Source organism: Zootoca vivipara, chromosome 3, assembly GCF_965207765.1.
Source record: "Zootoca vivipara chromosome 3, rZooViv2.hap1.1, whole genome shotgun sequence".
NCBI lineage: Eukaryota > Metazoa > Chordata > Lepidosauria > Squamata > Lacertidae > Zootoca > Zootoca vivipara.
The window spans coordinates 97,727,548-97,754,089 of NC_142586.1; the positions used below are offsets into that span (position 1 = coordinate 97,727,548).

At 45.2% G+C, this 26,542-nt stretch overlaps 2 long non-coding RNA genes across 2 annotated transcripts; both read left to right on the forward strand.

Moving 5' to 3' along the window:
- Nucleotides 1-218: 218 nt before the first annotated feature.
- On the forward strand, nucleotides 219-7,584 carry LOC148686363 (uncharacterized). Its single transcript, XR_015949387.1, has 3 exons — nucleotides 219-307; nucleotides 5,563-5,679; nucleotides 7,401-7,584. It is a non-coding gene; the product is annotated as an uncharacterized LOC148686363 (long non-coding RNA).
- An 8,260-nt stretch (nucleotides 7,585-15,844) lies between these two features.
- On the forward strand, nucleotides 15,845-23,748 carry LOC148686364 (uncharacterized). The gene is made up of 3 exons (XR_015949146.1): nucleotides 15,845-16,064; nucleotides 22,250-22,348; nucleotides 23,442-23,748. It is a non-coding gene; the product is annotated as an uncharacterized LOC148686364 (long non-coding RNA).
- Nucleotides 23,749-26,542: the final 2,794 nt, after the last annotated feature.

Sequence of the window (26,542 nt, forward strand, 5' to 3'; positions counted from 1 at the left end):
TGCACTAAATAAGAACTGCTGAAAGACAAGCATGTGGAGCGTCGTTGCTCTAGAGTAGCCACAACAATCCCCTGACACATACTATCCCAACAAAACCTTCATCCCACAAAACAGGAAGAGAAGGAAAACAAGCAACGAGTTAAACAGACGATGAAGGGGTCTTTACTTTATCATCCATAAATCTTTCCCTGGCTTTCATGGCCTTCATCACAAAGACCGCTACCACATGGGTAATCTGTGGGTTAGCATCAACTATAATTTGCAGCATCGCGTCTCTAAAGCCCGAGTAAATGGGGCAATAGAGGAGGTAATGTATAAGATCCTCTTTAATTTTCATGAAGCAAGGGCATAAACGGTGTTCTGCTGGGATTTTTGTAAATCTACCGGTCAGGTATGCAGTTGGCAATGTTTGAAACCGGACCATAGTGAAAGCTCTCCGAAGGGTGGGATCAGTGATATCCACCAGGTAGTTGGCACAGATTTTGACTGCTTTTACTCGGGGAAACCAGTAGGAAAACCCAGAATTTTTTTATCTTCGTGGTGTCTAAAAAGGCGTCTTTTTCAACGATCCATTCCCGAACTTTATCAGGGCTCCACAGTTTGAGAATATTAAACTTGGGTAGATTGTATCTGGATACAATATCTAATAGGTTTTGACACCAAGTAGTATTATGTTGTAAAGATACAAAGGCTTGTTTAGCCAATAAGGTGTTTGAGGCATCTGCGAGGTTGATGAAAAAACGCAGAAATCTTAAGTGGGCCCTGGCAGACACAGAAGGTAATCCTACTTCCACTCTTAAGAAGGCTGCCGGAGTACCCTGAGGGAGGCCTAGAATTCTTCTGAGATAAAATTTTTGGGAGATTTCAAGCAGTTCTAGCAGCTTCTGATTCCATCTCCAGAGTTCTACCCCATATAGCATATGGGGAATCACTTTTCCAACAAAAGCTTTTATTGCCAGGATCACCAGTTGCCCTCCCCTCGTATTAAACAAACCTGAGCAGAGCACCGATTGTCCTACGTGTTAGAAGGGTTACAGCCTTGAAGTGGGCAAGCCAGCTAGATGTAGCTTGGAAAGTGATACCAATATATTTTTTTAAAAGGACACTGTTCAATTATGTGGTCATCGAAAGACCATCAAAATGTGTGGCAAGGTCTAGCAAACTCTGCAGCCTCAGAGCTAAGTTTCTTGGCATTCTGTGTGTGTCAGACCATGCCTGCCTGCCTGCTTGCTGGTGGGCGCTGCACATTTCCCTCACCTTGTCCCTGTGATATTCTCAAATTACGTAGCTCTCCAGCACGGGTGGCAAGCATTTGTTTTGTTTTAGAGTAGAACATGTGTCTCTGCACTATCTTAAGCCCTGTGCTCTTTATTTACCTTTGTCCTGGCGAATCCTCACCAGGAGCCACCATCACGTGCTTCTGTTTTGGGCTTTTCAACTTCCGTTCACTCTCTACAGTCAATTCATACTGTCCCAAGCTGCGTTTTTATGTATTTTTTATTATACTCAGGCATTAATTTAGATTCCAGATACTTATTTAACTGCTTCTGCCCTGTTCGTTTCAATTTTATTATTGCCATTTACTGTTGTATTTGTTGATTAAAATCATTATTTTACGTATTGTATTGTTTTTTGTGCACCACAAATGCAATATGTGCAGTGTGCATAGGGATTCGGCCTCCCCCCCCAAAAAAAAAATATAGTCCGGCCCAGGACAGGGTCTGAGGGACGGTGGACCGGCCCCCAGCTGAAAAAGGTTGGGGACCCCTGCATATGAGGATATTCATATAACACAAAGGCTGCTTTAATGTGATTGCATGTATGATGGGGTCAATACAAGTTTTATCCAGTGCTTCACAAATGCACAAGGCCTGCAACTGTGAAGCCCGAAGACGCTGCTGATGTAGATTTTGGCTGCATCCGTACATATTTAGGTGTGCAATAATCTATTCTATGATGTCATCGCAGTTCTCCATATGACCATGCAGTATAAAATCCTTAAATTAGGGGAAATGTTGGCTGGATGGATGCAAGATATTAACTATTTACAGGTAGGTAGCCGTGTTGGTCATGTATAATGAGATAAGAATCCAATGTCTCTATTCAGACCAGGTCTCTCCATGGTTGTAAGTTTGGTAATAAGCTGCAATTCAGCAGCTTCTCTTTCCAGTCTATTTCTGAAATTCTTTTTGTAATAAGACAGCTACTTTGAGATCTTGTATAGAATGTCCTGTGTGATTGAAGTGTTCTCCTACTGGTTTCTCTGCCTTGTGATTCCTTTGGCATAGGGTTTCACCTGTTTATCCAATATAGAGAGCTGAAGGGCACTGTTGGCATTTGATGGCATACAGAATGTTAGAAGATGAGCAATTAAATAGGCCTGAGATGGCATGTTTGATGTTGTTGGGGTTAATAATGGTGTTGTCTGGGTGTATTTTATTTTACTTCTATTTTATAAACAATTTGACGCCCTTTAAGATGAGATAATGTGCTGTGAAGTCACTGAATGGGTCTGGAACCCAACGCATATTGGCCTGGAGAAAAGGAGACTGAGTTGAGATATTATAGCCATCTTCAAATGTCTTAAGAGCTGTCACATGGAAATGGGAACAAGCTTGTTTTCTCCTGCTCTGGGGGGTAGGATTCGAATCAAGTTACAAGAAAGGAGACTCTGACTAAATATCAGGAAAAAACCTTCTGATGGTAACAGCTATTCCACAGTGGAATGGTTTCCCTTGGGAGGTTGTGGGCTCTCTTTCCTTGGAGGTTTTTAAGTAGAAGTTGGATGGCAATCTGTCATGGATGCTTTAGCTGAGATGCCTGCATTGCAGGAGGTTGGACCCTCCAACTCTATGATTCTATGATTCATAAGTAATGTGACTTTTACAACACAAGTTAAAGATCTTTGAACAAGGATTTTTGTTTTTGTTTTTTGTTTGTTTAAAAAAGGGAAAGGAGCCCCATGAAGGTTAAGTCCAGTCAAAGGTGACTATGGGGTTGTGGCGTTCATCTCCCAACCAGGATCTGGTTCCCAAAGTCAATTGCGAGCAGGGCTAACATTTAACAAGGGGTTATTAAACCCTGTATGGTGGCACAGGGGCAATAATCCATGGTGAAAGATCTTTTCTCTGCTAGTTCAGTTGGTAGAACATGAAATTCTTAATCTCAGGGTCATGGATGCGAACTCCACATTGGGCAAAAGATTCCTGCACTGCAGGGGGGTGGACAAGATGATCCATGTGGTCTCTTCCAGCTTTATAATTTTGAGATTCTTTGACCCCTGGCGCTGGCCAAACATTAGTTTCATATCATATTGTTTTATAGTCAGAGCAGTTTTGAAAGGTTCAGTTCACCATCTTGATTTAAAATGGTATCCAATGGTATCCAATTATAGAACAAAACCCCTTCCTTAGTCCCAGGAATCACCATGCCAAACTGGACAATGAAATCTTCTGTAATGTCTCAAACAGTGCAGTTTGGTATTGTTTGGTCTACCCTCTTGACCAGGGGTCAGCAACCTGTTTCAGCCATGGTTTTGTCCACTGTCTCTCACACCATGTGGTGGGCCGGACTATATTTTGGGGGGGGAAAAGGAACCAATTCCTATGCCCCATAAATAACCCAGAGATGCATTTTAAATAAAAGCACACATGCTACTCATGTAAAAACATGAGATTCCTGGACCGTCCAGGGGCCGGATTGAGAAGGCGATTGGGCCGCATCCGGCCCACGGGCCTTAGGTTGCCTACCGCTGCTATTGATATTGCAAAATGAAGCTATTAGCAATGGTAAATCTCCATGGGAAGCAATTCATAAATGAAACAATAACTAAAAAAATAAATAAAGTTGTGGAGAGGGAATGAAATTTCGGAGATAGATAACTTTTCTAAATATTAGTAAGAGATATTTTCCCTTTGAAAACAATGATAAACACAACCCTTGCTGGCTTCCCATTTCATGACTGTGAACAGCCAGAGATGATGTATTTGTAAATGCCACAAAAACCGTCAAACTACCCAAAATAAACTAAACTTATAATGTCCAATTAAACAAAGTTCTTACAGGTTATGGACCTGGTTTTTCATTTTCTTCTCTTTTTTCTTCTTTTCAAAATAATTTCGAGAGAAAATGTTGTTCCTGGTATCCGTAGAGTGCTGAAAAAACAGTCTATAAAGTTGTAGGAAAGACAGTGTGCTGGCGTTCTACCGCTGTTTCACCCAAGACTGCTGTTTCTCCCACAAGGGGGTCAATTCGTAGGGGTAGGCAAATAGCACACTCCCTACGTTTTCTGGACTTCTTCAGTAGTCTAGTCTCAAAATATTGATGTGTTTACTGGTGTTAAATATCATTGAAGATACAATTTCTTGGCAAAACCTTACAAGATTTAAGAAATTTAGTCTTGTAAGCTTCAGCCAATAAATTGAGACTAGACTACTGAAATTAACAATTCCCAGCACACTTAACAGTTCCCAGCACTCTTAACTAGCTACAGTTACCAGGCTTCTCAAACTCACAGTAGTATAACAGTGCTGTCAATGTATGGTATTGATCGGAAAATAGGAAAAACCCATTCTGCAACTACAGGTCTTTCAAAGTTGGCCTGGCTAGGCTGTGTTTGATTCCTTCTTCTATGGAATTGTATAAGCTGCTGAAGGTATTTGCTTGAATGCTTCCTAGCTTCCTGGATTTGCAACTGGTGACTACAATCTTAATCCCTGATCTGTACATATGTTGAACGCTTCATGCCTCACTAGAATGTGATCATTTCAATGTGCAATTATTATTTTGCAAGCCATTGCCCATGGGACCCTCTGTCTCTGATAAGGATGGCGTGTACCTAAGGGAATTTGGGCAAGCACATCATCAAATGGATAAAAGGAAGCTGCTTGTCCACCCCAGTAGAAGTGAGTGGAGATCACCATTACCTCTACTGTAACCAAGAGCTCTGCTGTGGCGATAGCAAGATGTCCCTCACGGTTCAAATGCTGCTCCTTGCTATCTGTGTTAGCCTCTGCCTCCCTCCTGGAGGTAAGTTCCTTTCCCCAGTGCTGGGAGAAGGTTTTTCAGATGGGAGCAATAAACCTTGGATTACCAGTTGTTGAGAATCACAAGTGCAGAAAGTGTTGTGGAGCTCAGGTCCTACTTGTGGTCATCTGGTCAGGCACTGTAAAAAGAGGATGCTGAACTCAATGGACCACTCTCCTGACCCAGCAGAGCTCTTCTGAGGTTCTTCTACATAGATTACACTTGAGGTTCAAGGTTGGTATCTTGGAGTTTGAGAGGGACTCTATAGCATCTTCTACCTCCAAAGTCAGAGGCAACATGTCTCTGAATACCGGGAGATTCTCAAGTAGCTGAAGTGCTATTGAGCTCACATGCTACTTGTGCGTTTCCCAAAGGGATCTGTTGGACCCCTGTGAGAACAGGATGCTGGACCAGCTGGGCCATTGGCCTGAACTAACAGGCTCTTATTGTGTTCTTATGCATTGATCACCCATTTACTATAACCTGTGTTTCAAGACTGTTATTCTGATAACCTTGATATTCTCCCTTTTGATGCAGATGCAGTGAAATGTCGAATGTGCATGTCCCCATTTGAAGGAAGTCCATGTCTCCCTCTAGCTACATGTGAAGCAGACCCTAACTCACGAGTGTGCCATGCCTACAAAGTGACCAGAGGTAAGGGAACTACACTTTGCTATTGCATATAATTATGAAGGGTGGTATACTATATCACAGAAATATCTTTATAAGGAAATGTATGTCGCTATACTAACATGGCAATCAGGGACACAATGCTGGCCAAGTTCGTCAATATGACTTGCTGCAGAAACTTCATATTATTATTATTATTATTATTATTATTATTATTATTATTATTAACTTTATTGAAAATAATCAAAAAACATAAAAACGTAAAATTTACAAATCATGAAGTACAAACCTTCAAATAATACATAAAATTGTAAATATACTCTATTACACGACTTTTATTTCTCCGCTTAATTCAAATTAAATCCTCATACAGTAAATAAACATACTATACTAAGTAAAATGAAACGAATAAAATTATCCTCTCCTCCCATACAACTTCCACTTTTCTTCCTCCCAGGTTAACTGAATTGATCTAGTTACTGCTTCCATTAACTTGATATACTTCCTTGAATATTCCTCTCATGAACATAATTATGTGAACAATACAGATTGTTAGAAACAGATCCAGGTTTTTAGTGTGGGACAATGCCTTTTCATATAATCTTCGAATTTCTCCCAGCTTTGATGAAAATTCTGTTTGGTACCGCCTCTGATTGAATTTGTTAATTTCACCATATCCCAAATAGCCAAATAATTTCTCCTGCCATTTGCTAATTTTGGGTATTTCTTGTTTTTTTCCAATATGCGGCAACCAAATTTATTGCCGCTGTTGTTGCATAAAGAAATGTCATATTATTACAGTCCTTTCTCCTTTTGGAATTTTGTTTCCTGTCGTGGAAACTGTAGGACCCTCTGAAACAGTATGTCTAACATCCTGTATCCTGGAAGAGCACCCATGGCCTAAAGCAGAGATGGAGAAAAGGTGAAGCTCCCAATTTGTTGGACTACAGTTCCCATTGGCCTTTGCAGTTGTCCAAGCTGTTTGGGGCTGTTGGGAGCTAGAGTCCACAACAAGTTGGCCATTCCTAAACTCAAGGATAGGCCCAAAACTGAGCAATGATCCATTATTGGGCACTGGCAAGGAGCAACTCCTGAGTGTCCTTCATTTGCAAACCATTTGCTCTGCTTGCTTGTTCATCATACCAGTGTGCAGTGTGGTTATTTCCCGAGAAAAAAAAAGTCTGGGAACATAGCCCTGTCCCTCCTGCTTACGTGCACGAACTGGAGCGGCAGGGCTGTCCGTGGATGGGCAGAGCAGACGTTCCAGGAAGAAGCCTCCCTGCATGTCAACTCTGCAAGCCACAACTGTCCCTGCGAGCCACTGGGACAGGGCAGCTTGCAGAGTGACGCACAGGGTGGCTTCTTCCTGCACATCAGTTGTTAGCCGGGAGGCTGAAGCCCCTCTTAAAAGCCCTGCTGCGCCTCCAGCTCATGAGAAAACCCTTTTCAGAGCTCATAGAGGATGTCCCCTTTGTGCTCCAGGGACAGTCTTCTCATGAGCCAGAAGTGCATTGGGAAGAGATGTGTTCCAGCTGAAAAAAAAAAGCCCTGCCAATGTGCCAGCTGGTTCACAACTGTGGCACAACCTGGATCCTGTGATTAGCATGGCTGATAGTTTCACCACACTCACAAGTGGGGAGAATGAAGAGCCAGGAGAGGACTTCATTTGTTGCAGCCAGATAGGAAAAACATAAATGTCTTCTGCTTTTCTCTCTCTGCTTTCATTCTGCCTGTCACCATAATAGATGGGAAAGTTCAGCAGAAAATTCTAGGCTGCAAGCCTAGGGACCCTGAATATTGCAACAGCCAAACCAGTATCGGTGGAGATCATGCTGAACATAGCTGCTGTGACGATAAAGACTTCTGCAATGAGGATCTGTAGATGGGAGCTGAAAGCAACCTGAAGAATGACTGCAAACTGAAGCATGTATAGGACCTTCTGCTTTTTTATCTTCTCTCCTTGTGTTTATTTGATACAGAGTTATCAAGGTGTTTTTTTAAAAAAAATATTGAAGGCAACTGCTATGCACAAATACAGCTAGGAGCAAGATGATGATGATTATCTATCATCTATCTATCTATCTATCTATCTATCTATCTATCTATCTATCTATCTATCTATCATCTTTCTATCCAGTGTCCATGCCATAGTGCCTTTTAAGTGCTTTATGAACATCCAATCTATGATGAGATCCAAATGTAATTAAAATATAAAATAAAATAATTTCACCAAAACATCAAAACATTCATATTATTTACAGATTTTGGAGATGTAATATTTGGAGTTGTCTATCAAGCATTGCCACAGCTTTCAAAACCTATAGTTCATTTGCCTCTCTGTTTTCCTGCTTCCCTGTGCTATAGATGCATATGAGGATATTCCTATGACACAAAAGGCTGCTTTAATGTGATTGCATGTATGATGGGGTGAATACAAGTTTTCTCCAGTGCTTCACAAATGCACAAGGCCTGCAACTGTGGAGCCCGAAGGCGCTGCAGATGTAGATTTTGTCTGCATCTGTACATATTTAGGTGTACAATAATCTGTTCTTTGAAGTCATTGCAATTCTCCATATGACCATGCAGTGCAGGATCCTAAAATTAGGGATTATGCTGGCAGAATGGATGCAAAATATTAACTACAGTGGTACCTCGACAACTGAATGACTCGACCTCCGAAGGTTTCAACTTCCGAAGTCAACAACCCCACGGTCCTTTGGCTGCGTGAGGTCGGCACATGTGCAGAAGCGCGAAATCGCACTTCGCGCATACGCAGAATGGGTGCTTGGAGAACCGAAGACTTTGACCTACGAAGACAGCCGCGGAACGGATCGTCTTCGTAAGTGGAGGTACCACTGTATTTGACGCCCTTTAAGATTAGATCATGTGCCCTTTACGATTAAATTATCACTGAATGGGTCTGGAACCCAAATCTTACGGGGAGCGTTTGAAGGAGCTTGTTATGTTTAGCCTGGAAAAGAGCAGACTGAAACGAGATGTGATAGCTTGTTTTCTCCTGCTCTGGAGGGTAGGATTCAAACCAATGTCTTCAAGTTATAAGAAAGGAGACCCTGGCTAAACACCAGGAGAAAAACGTCTGATGGTAAGAGCTGTTCGATAGTGTAATGGTCTCCCTCAGTAGCGTAGGAAGGGGGCAGAGGGAGCGCATTGCCCCCGGTACCATCTCTGTCAGGGTGACAAGAGGGCACCCCACGGGGGTGCCATCACGCTGCTGCAGCTCTGTACGAAGGATCCTCTGCTCGTGGCTACACCCTCCGCTTCCGCCTCTTCACCCCCACAGCACGGATGGAGGGGCAGCAGGAGGAGCAGCAGCAGCCGGCCGGCAGCAGTGGCAGCAGCAGTGGCAAAGGCCATCGCCTCCCCGAGGCACACCATCCCTGCCCGCGTCTTCTGTCACTCTAACCACCGCCGCCACAGAGTCACCACCACTGTCTTGGACGGAGCAGGGTGGGGTGGGGTAGGCCCGTGTAGGCGGACAGCGGAAAGAGAGAGAGACCTGCCAGGGTCTCCCTCTCTTGCGCACCCGATGCATGATTCTTCTGATGGAGCGGGGCAAAGGGCTGGATGCGTAAGGCAGAGGGAGCGAGCAGAGCCGCACAGACATTTGCAGCGCTGTCAGCCAACCGCCCGTACGGGCGATGGCTGCAGCCGCGAGCAAACAATCCTGCCACCATACGGACAGTGCATGCATGCGCTCTATGTAGCGGTGCTGCGCATGCACCATATGGTCGGTTTGCCCCACCCCTGGCCGGGTACCATTCATGCTTCCTTCGCCCCTTCCTTCGCCTCTGATTCTATAAGTAATGCCACTTTTACAACACAAGTTAAAGGTCTTTGGATCATGCATGTGGCACTCCCTGGGACAGGGACATGGTGGGTCAAGGTTGCAGTGAGTGCTCAGTTACTGTTGCAGCCTGGAAGTGCATGACCACCTTCAGGTGTCACCAACAGCTCCTTGAATTCCCTGCCTCCTTGCCCCAAACCATCTCCTCCCCAGCAGTTAGTCCTGCCACCACCTGCAGCATGCTTCCCCATGTGCTACTGCTGGTGCAAGCATTACCACTTCATGCATTACTACAGGCAGACTTTTCACCTGGGCAGTGTGCACATAAATCCATCAGCGCATCCACTATGGCACTGGTTCACAGACTTCTTCTGGGCCATCCCCACCCTTGGTTCTGTAAACTCCTCAGCAATGTCTCCTACCTTTTAAAGAGCAGACTGAAACAAGATGTTTCTTTGTCAGGGTGACGAGGGCACCCTGCAGCTCCGTACGAAGGATCCTCTGCTCGTGGCTACACCCTCCGCTTCCGCTTCTTCACCCCCACAGCATGGATGGAGGGGGAGCAGGAGCAGCAGCAGCAGCAGCCGGCACGGCAGCGGTGGCAGCAGCAGCGGCAAAAGCCATCGCCTCCCCGAGGCACACCATCCCCTCCTGTGTCTGCTCTTGCTCTAACCACCGCTGCCTCAGAGTCACCGCCAGTGTCTTGGGCGGAGCAGGGTGGGGTGGGTGGAGAGAGAGAAAGAGAGAGCGACCTGCCCGGCTCTCCCTCTCTCACACACCCAATGCCTGACTCTTCTGATGGAGCGGGGCAAAGGGCTGGGCGTGGAAGGCAGAAGGAGCGAGCAGAGCCGCACAGACCTTTGCAGTGTCGTCAGCCAACCGCCCGTACGGACAAAGGCAGCAGCTGTGAGCAAACAATCCTGCCACCATACGGACAGTGCACACATGTGCTGTATGTAGCGGTGCTGGGCATGCACCATATGGTCGGTTTGCCCCACCTCCGCCCGGGTACCATTCATGCTTCCTTCACCCCTGGTCTCCCTCTCTGATTCTATAAGTAATGCCACTTTTACAACACAAGTTAAAGGTCTTTGGATCATGCATGTGGCACTCACTGGGACAGGGACATGGTGGGTCAAGGTTGCAGTGAGTGCTCAGTTACTGTTGCAGCCTGGAAGTGCATGACCACCTTCAGGTGTCACCAACAGGTCCTTGAATTCCCTGCCTCCTTGCCCCAAACCATCTCCTCCCCAGCAGCTACAGTCCTGCCACCAACCGCAGTGTGATTCCCAGATGTGCTACTGCTGGTGCAAGCATTACCACTTCATGCATTACTACAGGCAGACTTTTCACCTGAGCAGTGTGCACATAAATCCATCAGCGCATGCACTATGGCACTGGTTCCCAAACTTCTTCTGGGCCATCCCCACCCTTGGTTCTGTAAACTCCTCAGCAATGTCTCCTACCCTTTAAAGAGCATCAATCAGAACAGCACAACCCATCAAGGAAGATAATAGCACAATACAATTTACGACACTAACTATTAATTCCACATCCCCCCCCCAAAAAAATCCAATAATAATATTTTAGTTTCATTAATTCAACAAAATGTATGGACCTGATGCCAGTCTGAAAGTCATTTAGAACTCCAGCAAACATAGCTGTCAACGTTCGGATTTGAAAATAAGGGATCAGCAGCCTCACCTGTCCTGGGGACAGTCTACGGTACATCTAACAATCCAACATAGCAGCGGGAAACGGCGCTGGAATAAGGGAATTTCCAGCAAAAAAAGGGAAAGTTGACAGCTGTGCCTTAGATTAAGGGAGTTTCCCGTGAAAAAAGGGAGGGTTGGCAGCTATGCCAGCAAGCCCCTGCTTCCCCCTTGACTCTTCATGACCCCTAGGTAAGACCACAATTTCAGAACCATGGCTGAGGTTTCCTCATGCTTCCCTATGTATTGAGATGATGGTGTGGATTGACCCTCACATTGTCTCTTGGAGTTTCTATTTTCCCCTTTCTCTTTTTTAAATGCTTTAGTCTATGATACCTTGAGTGAATAGCCTTCTTTCAGCCCTGGGAGAAGGAACTTACCTTCAAGTGGAAGACCGAGAAAAGCACACATAACATGGAGCAGGATTGGAAGTATGGGGGACATATTGGAATCAGGAGGGTTCTGTGCGCCACAGTATTGCTCTAGGTTCTTCAAAGGAGGAACAATGATTTCCACTCCCTCCCAACAGGACGGGACAACCTGTTTGCTTTATCCCTTTACTGGCATGTGTCCAGAAGCATTCTGTCCCCATTAACTATGGACATAGAGAGTCCAGTGGGCATTGACTGGAAAGAAAACGAACACACAGTGTAACACTGAAGTGAGTGGGAAGACCACTGTTTTGTACATCCTAAGACAAGATGCGAACCTTTCAAGAACTATCCTTGGAAATGGACACTTATCTGAATTTTGTACATATGTTGAACGCTTCATGCCTCACTGAATGTGCAATTATTATTTTGCAAGTCATTGCCCATGGGACCCTCTTTCTCTGATAAGGATGGAGTGTACCTAAGGGTATCTGGGCAGGTACATCATCAAATGGATAAAAGGAAGCTGCTTGTCCGCCCCAGTAGAAGTGAGTGGAGATCACCATTGTCTCCTCTGTAACCAAGAGCTCTGCTGTGGCGACAGCAAGATGTCCCTCATGGTTCAAATGCTGCTTTTGGGTATCTGTGTTAGACTCTGCCTTCCTGCTGGAGGTAAGTTCCTTTCCCCAGTGCTGGGAGAAGGTTTTCCAACTTGTAATCTGAAATATAATTACCATTTGTTGAGAATCACAAGTGCAGAAAGTGCTGTGGAGCTCAGGTCCTACTTGTGGGCATCTAGTCAGGCACTGTGAGAAGAGGATGCTGAACTCAATGGGACACTGCCCTGATCCAGCATTGCTCTTCTTAGGATCTTCTACATAGATTATACTTGAGGTTGCAGGTTGGTATCTTGGAGTCTGAGAGGGACTCCATAGCAGCTTCTACCTTCACAGTCAGAGGCGATATGTCCCCAAATACCAGGGGATTCACAAGTGGCCAAAGTGCCATTCAGTACACATCCTACTTGTAGACTTCCCAAAGGGATTTGTTGAGCCTTTATGAGAACAGGATGCTGGACTAGCTGGGCTATTAGCCCAAACTAACAGGCTCTTCTGGTGTCTTACGATTACGCATTGATTACCCATTCATTATCAACTGAGTTTCAAGATTGATATTCTGATATCCCTCTGGTTCTGTTTTTGATGCAGATTTATTGAAATGTCGAGTGTGCTTGAACGCAGGTGAAAAACCATGTCACACCCCAGGTATATGCATAGCAGACCCTGATCTTTTTGTATGCGGTGTCCGGAGGTTGATCCAAAGTAAGAGATCTACATTCCCCCATTGCATATAATTATGAACGGTGGTAAATATATCACAGAAATACCTTCATAAGGAAATGTATGTTGCTATACTAACATGGCGATCAGGGACACAATGCTGGCCATGAAAAGTTCATCAATATGACTTGCTGCAGAAATTCCATATTATTACAGTCCTTTCTCCTTTTGGAATTTTGTTTCCTGTCATGGAAACCACAAGACCCTCTGAAACACTTTGTCTAACGTCCTGTATCCCGGAAGAGCACCCATGGCTTAAAGCAGAGATGGAGAAAAGGTGAAGCTCCCCATTTGTTGGACTACAGTTCCCATTGGCCTTTGATATTGTCCAAGTTGGCTGGGGCTGGTGGGAGCTTTAATCCACAACAGGTTGGCCACTCCTAAACTCAAGGATAGGCCGAAAACTGAGCAATGTTCCATTATTGGGCACTGGCAAGGAGCAACTCCTAAGTGTCCTTCAGATCACACACTTCCTGTTCTATTTTAACTGAAGACCTTCCACATGCAAACCATTTGCTCTGCATGCTTGTTCATTATACTGTTGTGCGATGCAGTATTCCCCCACAAAAATAGTCTAGATACACAGCCGTGTCCCTCCTGCTTACGTGCATGAGCTGGAGAGAGAGGGCTGCTCCATGGATGGGCAGAGCAGATGTGCAGGGCATAAGCCTCCCTGCATATCGGCTCTGCAAGCCAAAACTATCCCTCCTGCATGCAGCCTTGCCTCTCTGGCTGCTGCATGTGAGCCACATGGACAGGGAGGCTTGCAGAGTGATGGACAGGGTGTCTTCTTCCTGCATATCAGGTATTAGCCGGGAGCCTTAAAAGCCTCGTCTTAGCTCTGCTGCACCTCCAGCGCACGAGAAACACCTTTTCAGCGCCCTTAGAGGATGTCCCCTTTGTGGGATGTTTAGAAAGGCAGGAGTGGATATATTATTTTATAATATGCTTCCTAACTTGCGCTAGCAAGTTCCATATCCTAGCAGAGTTCCAAACACCCCCCTTTTAAAATTACACAGTGGTTAGCTTGTTGCTGGCTCGTCTGCGCCTCACTCTTTGAGATTCCTGGTAATTCCCTTTTTATATCCCTCCTAAAAGAATGAACACGGCCATCTGATTAAACTTAACATAAAAGTAGTTTACTCACAGATTCATTCAGGTTCACAGACAGATCCCTGAAGGCAGGCTTAGGTTACGTAACTATATATCTACATGAATGGAGAACACACTGAGCAGAACATGGAGGCTGTGTGCTCCACTGTCCAAGAAGAGGCCACACCCACATTAAGTCAAATGCAAAGGAAGTTTGTAGCAGCTCAGGAGGAAGGAGCAAGTTTTCTCCTGAGTGATACAAAGCATTCCCCAGCGTGTGCATTGCAGGAGTGTTGTATTTGACTGCAATCCCACAGAGTCTTCTCATGAACCAGAGGCAAAAAAGAATAAATAATCAGCAATCCCTGCTGATTCCCTCAGAGAGGGCTGGTAGTTTCATGACACTCAGAAGTCGGGGGAATGAACACCCAGGGAATGAACAATTCATTTGTTGTACTCTGATAGATCATGGTATTATGTCCTGATTTAGGTGTAGTGTCCAGGAGGCAAAAACATAAATGTCTTTTCTTTCTCTCTCTCTACGTTCATTCCGCCTGCCACCATAATAGATGGGGTAACTCGGATTAAATATCTAAGCTGCAGGTCGAAGACAGATAAAGATTGTTCCAACCCCCCCATTACGAACCACCCATTTACTACACAATCTAGCTGCTGTGGTGACAGAGACTTTTGCAATGAGGATCTGTAGACGGGAGCTGAAAACAACCTGAAGAAGACTGCAAATTGAAGCATGTATAGGATCTTCTGCTTATGGTCACCTTTTCCCATATAATCTCCTTGTGCTTATTTCATGCATTTTTCAATGTGTGTGTAGTTTTTTAAAAATAAATAATAAATAAATAAAGGCAACTGCTACACACAAATACAGGTAGGAGCAAGATGATGATTATCTATCATCTATCTATTATCTATCTATCTATCTATCTATCTATCTATCTATCTATCTATCATCTATCCTGCTTGGATGCCATAGTGGCTTTTAAGTGCTTTATAATCATCAGATCAATGATGAGATCCAAATGTAATTAAAAAACACAATAAAATAATTTCACCAAAACAACAGAAATATTCATGTCATTTCCAGATTTTGGAGATGCACTATTTAGAGTGAAACTGAGTTGTCTGTCAAGCATTGCCACAACATTCAAAACCTATAGTTCATTGCCTTTCGTCTCCCCACTTCCCTGTGCTAGAGATGCATATGAGGATATTCATATAACAGAAAGGCTGCTTAAATGTGATTGCATGTATGATGGGGTCAATACAACTTTTTTCTCCAGTGTTAAGAACAGTTTCAGACCTTCAGAACGAATTAAGTTCTTAACCCGAGTTACCACTATCTATCTATCATCTATCTACAGTATATCTATCTATCTATCCATCCTGCTTGGGTGCCTTAGTGGCTTTTAAGTGCTTTATAATCATCAGATCAATGATGAGATCCAAATGAAATTAAAATATACAATAAAACAATTTCACCAAAACATCAAAACATTCATATTAGTTCCAGATTTTGGAGATGTGATATTTGGAGTGAAGCATTGCCACAAATTTCAAAACCTATAGTTCATTTGCTTCCCTGTTTTCCCGCTGCATATGGGCAGACAACCCCAAACTACGGCCCGGGGACCGGATGCGGCCCTATTGGCTTCATTATCCGGCCCACGGAAGGTCTGTGGATCAGCATGGGCATACTGCACTTTTAATTTTTTTCCCCAGTGAGAGCCTTTTTTTTAATGCCTCAGCATTCCCCCTCCCTCTTCCTCCCTCCCTCCTCCAGTAGCAGCCAATCACCTTTAAAAGTGTTTCAGGCCCCAGCCAATGGGCGGGCAGCAGCTGCATGTGCGCAGTGCCCAGAGGAGGAAAGGGGCTGTGCTGAGCTGGCTGAATGCCATCTCCAGCAGCCCCTTGCTGGAGCCAGCTAGAGAAGATCGGCAGGAGGGCTTGGGTGATATCATACAGGGTGTGGGGTGCGTGTTCCAATTGGGATCCCCCCCATCTGTTTGAGGAGCTGTGAAAGATCCTGCTCTTGAGGCAGCCTTCCCTTTCTTGCTCTTTTCCTGCCTGCGTGAGTGAGAACGCCTCTTGAATTCCTGTGATGCAGATTACTGGGGGTGGTGTATTGTTTGCTCAAGCTGAGGAAGTTTGGAGTCTGTGTGTGTGTGGAGTGCGTGTGTCGGCAGGACGGCTTGGGTGTTGTGTTGCTGTGAAAGATCCTGCTCTCGAGGATAGCCCACAATCTCCTCTTCTTGTTTTTAGTATCTCCTTTGCCTTCCCTGCTTCATTGTGTCCTGTGCGGGTGTGTTTTGATCAGATTTCCATGAGAGCTGATTCCTTCTTCCCCCGGGATTATTTAACCGTCCCTGCGTGCCTTTGGGGTGCCACCAGAAAACAGGAGGTTTGCAAAGTGCACGTGTGTCCTGTGGTGTTGTTATTCTTCCTCCTTTCTTTGCAGCCTCAAAGCTAAGTTTCTTGGCATTCTGCGTGTGTCAGACCATGCCTGCCTGCCTGCCTGCTGGTGGGCGCTGCACATTTCCCTCACCTTGTCCCTGTGATATTCTCAATTTACGTGGCTCTCCAGCAAGGGTGGCGAGCATTTGTTTTGTTTTAGGAGTAGAACACGTGTCTCTGCACTATCTTAAGCCCCATGCTCTTTGTTTACCTTTGTCCTGGCGAATCCTCACCAGGAGCTACCATCACGTGCTTCTGTTTGGGGCTTTTCAACTTCCGTTCACTCTCTACAGCCAATTCATACTGTCCCAAGCTGCGTTCTTATGTATTTTTTTTATATTATACTCAGGCTTTAATTTAGATTCCAGATACTTATTTAACTGCCTCTGCCTCGTTCTTTTGAATTTTATTACTGCCATTTATTGTTGTATTTGTTGATTAAAATCATTATTTTACGTATTGTATTGTTTTTTGTGCACCACAAATGCAATATGTGCAGTGTGCATAGGGATTCAACCTCCCCCCCCCCCCAAAAAAATAGCCCAGCCCAGGACAGGGTCTGAGGGACGGGGGACCGGCCCCCAGCTGAAAAAGGTTGGGGACCCCTGCATATGAGGATATTCCTATAACACAAAAGGATGCTTTAATGTGATTGCATGTATGATGGGGTGAATACAAGTTTTCTCCAGTGCTTCACAAATGCACAAGGCCTGCAACTGTGAAGCCCGAAGGCGCTGCAGATGAAGATTTTGGCTGCATCCGTACATATTTAGGTGTGCAATGATCTATTCTTTGAAGTCATCACAGTTCTCCATATGACCATGCAGTGCAGAATCCTTAAATTAGGGATAATGCCAGCTGAATGGATGCAAAATATTAACTAATTGATGTCCCTTAAGATTAGATTATGTGCTTGTGAAGTCACTGAATGGGTCTGGAACCCAAGCCATACGAGCAGTGTCTGAAGGAGTTTGGTAGATTTAGCCTGGAAAAGAGCAGACTGAGGCAAAATATGATAGCCATCTTCAAATGTCTTAAGGGATGTCACATGGAAATGGGAACAAGTTTGTTTTCTCCTGCTTTGGAGGTAGGATTCAAACCAATGCCTTGACTAAACACCTGGGGGAAACCTCTGATTGTAAGAGCTGTTCGACAGTGAAATGGTCTCCCTCTCTGATTCTATAAGTAATGCAACTTTTGCAACACTTTTTATAACACTCACTGGGACAGGGACATAGTGGGTCAAGGATGCAGTGAGTTTGGGGGAGCGCTCAGTTGCTGTTTAATAATAATAATAATAATAATAATAATAATAATAATAATAATAAATTTATTCCCCACCCATCTGGCCAGGTTCCCCCAGCCACTCTGGGCGGCTTCCAACAAAACAGCCTGGAAGTGCATAGCCACCCTCAGGTGTCACCTACAGCTCCTTGACCTCCCTGCCTTCTTGCCCCAAACCATCTCCTTCCCAGCAGCTGCAGTGCTGCCACCACCAGCAGTGTGCTTCCCTTATGTGCTAGTGCTGGGGCAAGCATTACCACTGCATCTATTACCAGCATTACCACTGCATCTATTACACTTTTCACCTGGTGCACATAAATCCATCAGCGCATGCACTATGGCACTGGGTCAGAAACTTGTTTTGGGCCTGTTGGGACTTTCATTCTCCCATCTGTTTAAATTCCATTCTGTGAGAATAGGAGCATAAAACTTTTACTTCCATCCCTTGTTCTGTTCTCTCTCGGAGAAGTGATGTGAGGAGAAGCAGACATGACTGTTCCGTCCTTTAATTCCGAAGATTGTCAATAAAGAGACTTGATTGTCACATTCCACCAGCCTAGCTGTCGCTTACTCTGCTATTACGTACACACATCACAAGGTGTGAGTCCTGCGGAATCTGGAGGAGTGGATGCTCTGCTTTGTCACTCCGGAAGGTGCCAGTCGGCATTGACAGGGCCATCCCCACCCTTGGTTCCATAAACTCATCCGCAATGTCCCCATCCCTTTTGAAAGCACTATTCAGAACAGCAGAACCCACCAAGGAAGATAATAGAACAATACAATTCAAGACACTAACCATTAATTGCACATCCCCCCCCAAAAAAAAATCCAATAATAACAATTTAGCTTAATTAATTCAACAAAATGGATGGACTTGATGCCAGCTTTTCAAAGTCTGAAAGTCATTTACAACTCCAGTGCCCCCTCCTTCTCACTCGCTGGATCATCACCTTGTCATGGTGAGTGTGCTCGCACATTCCTATGACCCTTGTGAGCGAAGCCGTTGGGAATTTCATACTCTCAGCAGAGTCACCCAAAGCGGTAAGGTCAAAGGGAAGGAGCTAGACAAAAGAATGATCCAAGAAGTCCTCAATGGCAGAACAGGTGGATGATAACAAGGTATATGTTACAATGGCTGTGAAGGCGGATGGAGGCTGCAGCTGATAAGAATCTACTGGTCGTCGCAGCTACTCTTGCCATCGGAACAGAGCCTTACTGTGAAGACAGTTCGTTGGTTAGTGTGCACTGATCTACACACATAAATTCACGCAAAAGCGTCTTCCAAAAACCCGTCCCAAACTCAAACCACAAAAGTCCCATGGCGACTGGCAAATGGTAATGGGGACAGGATCGTGAAATCTGGAAGCCCCTAGTCATGAACCGGCACATGGGCTGTGGGTACAGATTCAGTCATTCTGACTTAAAGAATGAGGCAATTGAGCAGCTCAGCAGCTGTATCCATGACTGATCAGCCCTTTTTAGGATCCACTCTGCTCACCCCCAAAATGGGGAGGGGCTAGAAAACATGCCCTAAACATAGTCTGCCTCCCCTTTTCCCTGACTGGATTACCACGCCCAGTGGGGTCACCACCCAGTGGTCGTAAAAGGCAATTGAACTTCGAGCATCCTGAACGCAGAACTGCCATCATTGCAAGAAAGCTGCAGCATTTAAACATTGATATTGCAACACTTCAAGAGACTCGAAGAGCAGGCGAGGGACAATGGAAGGAAGAAAAAGGAGGCTACACATTCTTCTGGAAAGGTCTATCTGAAAAAGAATGTCAAATACATGGGGTGGGCTTTGCTATCTGTCACAGGCGCGGTAGCGGCTACTCTAGAGTAACGACTCCTCACGACGTTGCCTTTTCATGCTTTTATTTAGTGAAAGCTATTTGCAGTGCAGAGTCAGTACTATGTACATGTTGTCAGTCTGGGTCAGAACCTCCGAATGGAGGTTCCCACATTTTCTTCCAGCAAAGTAACCTAGGAATATTGAATCTCCCCCCCCCCGCCTCCTGCGCAATTCCGGGGTCGGCGGGAGAGGTCTTCTGGTCGCGCTTTCCCTGCTTCCCATTTCCTTTCCTAAGCGGAGCAATGGCTCTCCTACCTTACCTGAGCCATGTCCCCTACTTCCTGATTCCCCGCTGGAGACATCACCCTCCCCACTCTCACTGGCGCTGGGCGAAGAGCTTGTGCTTAAGATGGGAGGAGGCTGTCTGTAGCTGCTCTCCCTCACACTATCAAAAGCGATATTGGGAAGCTCCTGTCAGAAGACCCTACCGGCATTAATGAGTGACTCTCAAACCTTCGAATAAAACTCACCAGAAACCAATAGGGTACTATTATAAGTGCTTATGCACCAACACTGGATGCCGATGAAGACATTAAAGAAATTTTTTACTCTCAGCTGGATATCGTCCTATCAGAGACGCCTAAGGAAGATAAAATTATCCTCCTGGTGATTTTAATGCAAGAGTTTGGTGAGATTTCGATTTGTGGCCTCAGATTATTAGTAAAGAAGGAACTGGCAACAGCAACCAGAACAAAATCTTACTGTCGATGATATGTGCAGCGCATAACCTTGTTATTACCAGCACACTCTTTCGACAGAAAAATAAATTTAAAACTTCATGGAGGCATCCTTGGTCCAACCACTGGCACCTCTTAGACGATGTTATTTTCCATGCTAAAGATCAACGTGATGTGCTCCTTACCAGAGCTATGATGAGCACTGACAACTGCTGGACAGATCACTGACTGATATGCTTCATGATGGCTATCAAGATTATAGCTCAATGCAGGCTTCAAGGAAGGAAACCAAGGCACAAAATGAACACTCAAGCCCTTCAAGATCCCATTAAGTGGGATTGCTTCCAAATGTTTCTGCTTTCAGAATTCCCCGATAACATTGAGGAACACTGGACCAAGCTAAAAACATCCATTATTGCAGCCTGTGAACAAACTACAGTGGTACCTTGGGTTACGGACGCTTCATGTTACAGACTCCGCTAAACCAGGAATAGTACCTCGTGTTAAGAACTTTGCTTCAGGGTGAGAACAGAAATCGTGCTCTGGCGGTGCAGCGACAGCAGGAGGCCCCATTAGCTAAAGTGGTACCTCAGGTTAAGAACAGTTTCAGGTTAAGAATTCCATAATTAATTAAGTTCTTAACACGAGGTACCACTGTATTGGATACCAAACCAAGAAACACCAGGACTGGTTTGATGAGAATGACAATGAGATTGAACACATGATTAAGAAGAAAATGAAGGCCACTAAGAAAAAAATACTATGCCAACGCTAAGGCTGAGGTTCAAAGAAGAACCAGAGAACTAAAAAGCACTTCATGGATTTTTTTTTATAAAAAAAAAGCTCAAGAGATCCAGCAATGGTGTTGACCTCACAGTGCTGAGGGTGTTGACCTCACAGTGCTACAATTCCCAGCACTCTTAACTAGATACAGTTTCCAGGATTTTTGAACTCACAGTAGTATAAGAGTGCTGTCAATATATAGCATATATCTGAACATAGGAAAAACCCATTCTGCAACCACAGGTCTTTCAAATTTGGCCTCACTAGCTGTTTTGTATTCCTTCTATGGAATTACATAGGCTACTGAAGGTATTTGCTTGGATGCTTCCTAGCTTCCTGGGTTTGCAACATGTGACTACAATCTTAATCCCTGATCTGTACATATGTTGATAGCTTCATGCCTCACTGGAATGTGATCATTATAATGTGCAATTATTATTTTGCAAGCCATTGCCCATGGGACCCTCTGTCTCTGATAAGGATGGAGTGTACCTATGGGTATCTGGGCAAGCACGTCATCAAATGGATAAAAGGAAGCTGCTTGTCCACCCCAATAGAAGTGATTGGAGATCACCATTGCCTCTTCTGTAACCAAAAGCTCTGCTCTGGCGACAGCAAGATGTCCCTCATGGGTCACATGCTGCTCCTTGCTATCTGTCTTAGCTTCTGCCTTCCTCCTGGAGGTAAGTTCATTTCCCCATTGTTGGGAGAAGGTTTTTCATATGGAAGCAATAAACCTTGGATTACCAGTTGTTGAGAATCACAAGTGCGGAAAGTGTTGTGGAGCTCATGTCCTACTTGTGAGCATCTGGTCAGGCTCAGAAGAGGATGCTGAACTCAATGGGCCACTGCCCTGATCCAGCAGAGCTCTTCTGAGGTTCTTCTACATAGATTACACTTGAGGTTCAAGGCTGGTATCTTGGAGTCTGAGAGGGACTCCATAGCAGCTTCCACCTCCACAGTCAGAGGCAATATGTCTCCAAATACCAGGGGATTCACAAGTGGTTGAAGTGCTCTTGAGCTCACATGCTACTTGTGTGTTTCCCAAAGGAATCTGTTGGGCCTCTGTGAGAACAGCATGCTGGACCAGCCAGGAAATTGGCCTGAACTAACAGGCTCTTCTGGTGTTCTTATGCATTAATTTACTGTCACCTGTGTTTCAATACTGTTATTCTGATAACCTTGATATTCTCTCTTTTGATGCAGATGCAGTGAAATGTCGAGTTTGCAAGTCTGTATCTAAAGGATGTCCCCCTTCAAAAACATGTGAAGGAGAAGTATGCCATACCAGTGAAGTGATCGTAGGTAAGGGAACTATTCACTATTGCATGCAATTATGAATGATGGTATATATATCACAGAAATACCTTTATAAAGAAATGTATGTTGCTATACTAACATGGCAATCAGGGACACAATGCTGGCACTTGCTGCAAAATTTTCATATTATTACAGTTCTTTCTCCTTTTGGAATTTTGTTTACTGTCGTGGAAACCATAAGGCCCTCTGAAATACTTTGTCTAACGTCCTGTATCCCGGGAGAGCAACCTTGGCCTAAAGCAAAGATGGAGAAAAGGTGAAGCTCCCTATTTGTTGGACTCCAGTTCCCATTGGCCTTTGCAGTTGTCTAAGCTGTTTGGGGCTGTTGGGAGCTGAAGTCCACAACAAGTTGGCCATTCCTAAACTCAAGGATAGGCCACAAAACTGAGCAATGATCCAGTATGGGGCACTGGCAAGGAGCAACTCCTGAGTGTCCTTCAGGACTCTCTACCTGATCGATTTTAACTGGAGACCCTCCATATGCAAACCATTTGCTCTGCATGCTTGTTCATCATACCAGTGTGCATTGTGAGTTTTTTTCGTAGGAAAAAAGTCTGGGAACACAGCCCTGTCCCTCCTGCTTACGTGCATGAGCTGGAGCGGCAGGGCTGTCCGTGGATGGGCAGAGCAGACATGCAGGGGAGAAGTGATGCACAGGGTGGCTTCCTCCTGTGCACCAGCTGTTAGCCGGAGACTGAAGAGCCTCTTCAAAGCTCTGCTGCACCTCCAGCTCATGAGAAAACCCTTTTCAGAGCCCATAGAGAATGTCCCCTTTGTGCTCCAGGCACAGTCTTCTCATGAGCTGGAGGTGCATTGGGCTGAGATGTGTTACAGCTGAACAAAAGCCCTGCCAGTGTGCCAGCTGGTTCACAACTGTGGCACAACCTGGATCCTGTGATTAGTACACACTCACAAGTGGGGAGAATGAAGAGTCAGGAGACGACTTCATTTCTTGTAGCCTGTAGATCATGGCATTATGTCTTGAGTGAGGTGTAGTAGCCTCTGTGTCTAGATAGCAAAAACATAAATGTCTTCTCCTTTTCTCTCTCTACTTTCATTCTGCCTGTCACCATAATAGGTGATGCAGTTATGGAGCAAAGTCTAGGCTGTAAGTCTCAGAGATTTCAATATTGTAACAGCCACTCCAATCTTAATGGAATTGTTGCTGTACATAGCTGCTGTGACGATAAAGACTTCTGCAATGAGCAGACGGAATCAGAATCAGTAGACGGGAGCTGAATACAACCTGAAGAATGAGTGCAAATTGAAGCATGTATTGGATCTTGTGCTTATGGTCACCTTTTTTAAATATTCTCTCCTTGTGTTCATTTGATGCAGAGTTTTCAAGGTTTTATTGAAAAAAATTAAAGGCAACTGCTACGCACAAATACAGCTAGGAGCAAGATGATGATTATCTATCTATCTATCTATCTATCTATCTATCTATCTATCTATCTATCTATCTCTCACATTGCCACAACTTTCAAAGCCAATAGTTCATTTGCCTTCTGTTTCCCCACTTCCCTGTTCTATAGATGCATATGAGGATATTCATATAACACAAAAGGCTCCTTTAATGTGATTGCAGTGCTTCACAAATGCACAAGGCCTGCAACTGTGGAGCCCAAAGGCGCTGCAGATGTAGATTTTGGATGCATCCATACATATTTAGGTGTGCAACAATCTATTCTTTGACGTCATCACAGTTCTCCATATGACCATGCAGTGGAGAATCCTTAAATCAGGGATAATGCTGGCTGAATGGATGCAAAATATTTAGTATTTGACGCCCTTTAAGATTAGATTATGTGTTTGTGAAGTCACTGAATGGGCCTGGAACCCAAACCTTATAGAGCATTTGAAGGAATTTGGTAGTTTTAGCCTGGAAAAGAGCAGACTGAGGCAAGATATGATTGCCATCTTCAAATGTCTTAAGAGATGTCACATAGAAATGGGAACAAGTTTGTTTTCTCCTGCTCTGGATGATACAATTCAAACCTATGTCTTCAAGTTATAAGAAAGGAGACTCCGATTAAACACCAGGAGAAAAACCTCTGATGGTAAGAGCTGTTCAACAGTGGAATGGTCTGCCTCAGTGGTGTAGGAAGGGGGGGCGGAGGGAGCGCATCGCCTATGGCACCATCTCTTGCAGGGTGACAAGAGGGCACCCCATGGGGGTGACATCATGCTGCGGCAGCCACGTGCGAAGGATCCTCTGCTCGTGGCTACACCCTCCGCTTCCGCCTCTTCACCCCCACAGCACGGATGGAGGGGCAGCAGGAGGAGCAGCAGCAGCCGGCCCGGCAGCAGTGGCAGCAGCAGTGGCAAAGGCCATCGCCTCCCCGAGGCACACCATCCCTGCCCGCGTCTTCTGTCACTCTAACCACCGCCGCCACAGAGTCACCACCACTGTCTTGGACGGAGCAGGGTGGGGTGGGGTAGGCCCGTGTAGGCGGACAGCGGAAAGAGAGAGTGACCTGCCCGGGTCTCCCTCTCTTGCGCACCCGATGCATGATTCTTCTGATGGAGCGGGGCAAAGGGCTGGATGCGTAAGGCAGAGGGAGCGAGCAGAGCCGCACAGACATTTGCAGCGCTGTCAGCCAACCACCCATACGGGCGATGGCTGCAGCCGTGAGCAAACAATCCTGCCACCATACGGACAGTGCATGCATGCGCTCTATGTAGCGGTGCTGCGCATGCACCATATGGTCGGTTTGCCCCACCCCTGGCCGGGTACCATTCATGCTTCCTTCACCCCTTCCTTCGCCTCTGATTCTATAAGTAATGCCACTTTTACAACACAAGTTAAAGATCTTTGGATCATGCATGTGGCACTCGCTGGGACAGGGACATGGTGGGTCAAGGTTGCAGTGAGTGCTCAGTTACTGTTGCAGCCTGGAAGTGCATGACCACCTTCAGGTGTCACCAACAGCTCCTTGAATTCCCTGCCTCCTTGCCCCAAACCATCTCCTCCCCAGCAGTTAGTCCTGCCACCACCTGCAGCATGCTTCCCCATGTGCTACTGCTGGTGCAAGCATTACCACTTCATGCATTACTACAGGCAGACTTTTCACCTGGGCAGTGTGCACATAAATCCATCAGCGCATCCACTATGGCACTGGTTCACAAACTTCTTCTGGACCATCCCCACCCTTGGTTCCGAAAACTCCTCAGCAATGTCTCCTACCCTTTAAAGAGCATCAATCAGAACAGCACAACCCATCAAGGAAGATGGGCACAATACAATTTACGACACTAACTATTAATTCCACATCCCCCCCCAAAAAAAATCCAATAATAATATTTTAGTTTCATTAATTCAACAAAATGTATGGACCTGATGCCAGTCTGAAAGTCATTTAGAACTCCAGCAAACATAGCTGTCAACGTTCGGATTTGAAAATAAGGGATCAGCAGCCTCACCTGTCCTGGGGACAGTCTACGGTATATCTAACAATCCAACATAGCAGCGGGAAAAGGCGCTGGAATAAGGGAATTTCCAGCAAAAAAAGGGAAAGTTGACAGCTGTGTCTTAGATTAAGGGAGTTTCCCGTGAAAAAAGGGAGGGTTGGCAGCTATGCCAGCAAGCCCCTGCTTCCCCCTTGACTCTTCATGACCCCTAGGTAAGACCACAATTTCAGAACCATGGCTGAGGTTTCCTCATGCTGTCCTATGTATTGAGATGATGGTGTGGATTGACCCTCACATTGTCTCTTGGAGTTTCTATTGTCCCCTTTCTCTTTTTTAAATGCTTTAGTCTATGATACCTTGAGTGAACAGCCTTCTTTCAGCCCTGGGAGAAGGAACTTACCTTCATGTGGAAGACCGAGAAAAGCACACATAACATGGAGCAGGATTGGAAGCATGGGGGACTGTTGGGATTTTGGACGGTAAAGAGTTAACACTCTAAAAGGCGTTCTGATTCACTGGGTGCCTGCCCAGGTTATCCGGGCATTTCTCCTTTGTTCTGTGTTAGTTGGTTTTGGTTTTGGTGAGAGTGAGACAGAGAAAAGCACTGCAGCCATGCAGCTTGCTTCTGTAGGATTTTCTGTTCATTTATGCTAAAGAAATAAAGACTTTTGTTAGATTAAGAAGCACTGGTGTCAAGCTGTTTATTTGGGACACCACTAAGACACAGGCAGCTGCCATTCCTTGCTGCGTTTGAACTCTGCAATGTCT